Source organism: Pteropus medius, unplaced genomic scaffold (assembly GCF_902729225.1).
Source record: "Pteropus medius unplaced genomic scaffold, Ma_sr-lr_union100, whole genome shotgun sequence".
NCBI lineage: Eukaryota > Metazoa > Chordata > Mammalia > Chiroptera > Pteropodidae > Pteropus > Pteropus medius.
In genome coordinates this window covers 3,873,275-3,875,803 of record NW_024342469.1, presented here as the reverse complement: position 1 = coordinate 3,875,803, position 2,529 = coordinate 3,873,275, and positions in this window count along the sequence as shown.

The following is a 2,529-nucleotide window of genomic DNA, read 5'->3' as shown; positions in this document are numbered from 1 at the left end:
GTACCTGTCCTTGCAGCCCCTCCTGCGTCCCGCGCAGGGGGACCCCACCCCGCAGCGCACCTCCCCACTCCCCTGGCCAAGCTAGACATTCCTTTTCCTCAGACCTGGCCGAGGTGGTCCGTGTCAGGGTCAAATTGGGCGGAAGAATCTTTCTCGTGGGATGAGCACCTCTGTCCAGGTTCCAGGGAAAAAGCCCAACTTCTCTGACTGCAGCAGGGACTAGTGCTCGGGTCACCCTCTCCTGTCACCTCTGCTCCCAGCAGCCCCTGTTTCCTGTCAGCCCTCCCCCCGTCACACCTCACCTGCAGGCCACACAGAGAGGGCACATGGCAGGTCCGTCAAGGGAGTGGTGATGAGGATGGTGGTTTGGGGAGAGGGAGTGGGTCCGAGGCTCTGCAGGGCTGGTCGACCCCCCCACCCCGCCCACCCCGTCGCAGACGCCATCATCCCTCACTGTGTTGCACCTGGCTTCATTTTTACAGACCCATGGAGCCTCACCGGACACTAGGCTGGGGCTCAGCGAGGTTAACGCACTTGCCCTGAGCCACACAGCTCACGAGGGGCAGAACCCCGGCTCTAGCACAGATCCCCCTGACTTCCCAGCCCAGGTTCCACACCTGTGACTCACTCCCAGGCAACAGCATGTTCCTGGAGCCGCTTCATCCTCGGCTAGACAGCCCTCCAGGGACAGACTCTTGACCGTCAAGATCCCGGCTGACAGGGCAGGGGCCCAGAGGCATCTTGTCCTCTGCTCCTTTCAAGGATGAGAGAGGGGGCTCCACTGGGCGCCTCGGCAGGCGAGGAGGATGGGGGTGGAACGGTGCCAGGGTGCCCCCTGCAGGAAGCCGGTGGCCCAGGCATGCGCCCCTCTTCTCAGTGGATGTGGTTTGAGCGGTCGCCGGGGCTGGACACTGAATCTACCCGGATGGACCAGATGTGGACCCTGCCCATGGGAATTGTCTTCAGCCAGGGACAGAGACTGCCCGGGAACCCATTAGCAGGGTGAAGTCTGGGCCACAGTCAAGGACTTGGCTGTGGGGGGAGGCGGTGTCATCTAGTGGCTAGACTCGTGGATTTGGAGCAAGAGGGTGCTTCGTCTCTAACTAGCCGTTTGGCCCTCGGCATGGCACAGAACCTCCCCAAACGTCAGCTTTCTTCCTAAAGTGAAGGCCACAGCAGTGCCTCCCTCCCGAGATGTTTCGAGGATTAAATGAGACAGGATACGTAAAGCACTTCGCCTGCCACCTGCAAACCACCCCCAAGATGTGGGACCCTGATCACCCCATGTTATGATGGGAGCCAAGGACCAGAGAGGTTAAGAAACAGGCTGGAGGTCCCAGCACTCTGGGGTCAGTGGAGGGGGTGGGGCAGGGCTTGGGTTGAGTGCTGACCACCTTCTGAGCTTCTGGCCTGCAGAGGCTGAGTTCTGGGGTCACTGAGATTGTGCAGTGTGTGTGTGTGTGTGTGTGTGTGTGTGTGTGTGGTGGGGAAGGGTCTGGTATATGTGTGGTACAGGTGTGTGTTCTGTGTTCTGTTTGTGTGTGTGGGGGTATGTGTGTGTCCCCACGTGTGAGGAATCTGTGTGCCTCTAGGTGTGCATTCTGGGCATGTTGAAAGCCTCCTCATTCAAGAGAGGTCCCCCTCCCACACCCCCTTCCCCCTCACATCACTGAGCAGGGCTCTGTGCCTCTCCTGGGTCTGGGCGTGGTGCCGGACACCCAGGGATGAGACAACCTCGCTGTCTGGAGAAGCACGCACATACCCCAGGTGGGCGACGGACAGGACATTAAACCTCTGTCAACGCCCATTTTCTACAGGCTGAAACACACAGCCACCCCTCCCTGGCATCCGAGGCCCTGTCCTTGTGGCCCAGCCTCCTCCGCAGCCAGGGGCCCTGAGCTCTAGCCACATCAAGCCCACTGGTCACTGGGGGCCGCGTCGGCCCCTGCCTGGACTCATCACACCTCCGTAAAGCGCCTGCTGAGTGCAGGGCTGGCTGCCCTTGCTGTGCTCCCAGGGCCCTGCAGTCGGCCTCCCACTGGGGCAAAGCCATTTTGCCTCCCTGAACCTCAGTTTCCTCATTCGCAAAACGGGGGTGACTCCGCCCACCTCCAAGGATCAACATGAGGGTTAAATGAGAGACTGTATCAGACAGGAAACAGTCTCATTGATTATCCGCAAATAAGTGCCCGGCACTTAGTAGGTACTTTATCTGTATCAGTCTCCCTTCTGTTCTTCCGGGAGGTCATGGGGCGGGCGGGAGAGAAGGCGGGCTTTGGAACTGGTCAGATTTGGAAATAATCCCAGCTCGGCCTCTCCCGACCCCTGAGCACGGCTTTCATGTGGCTGGCTGCTCTAACCAGTGATCGCAAACGTGGTGACTCAGAGCAGCACGCATGTGTTGTGTTCTCTCAGAGTTCTGGAGGCCAGAAATCTCAAAATCAGTTTCTCTGGGCTGAAGTTGCGGTGTTGGCAGGGCTGCCTCTCTCTGAGGTCAAGGGGAAAATTCTTCCAGCTCCGGGTGGCTGC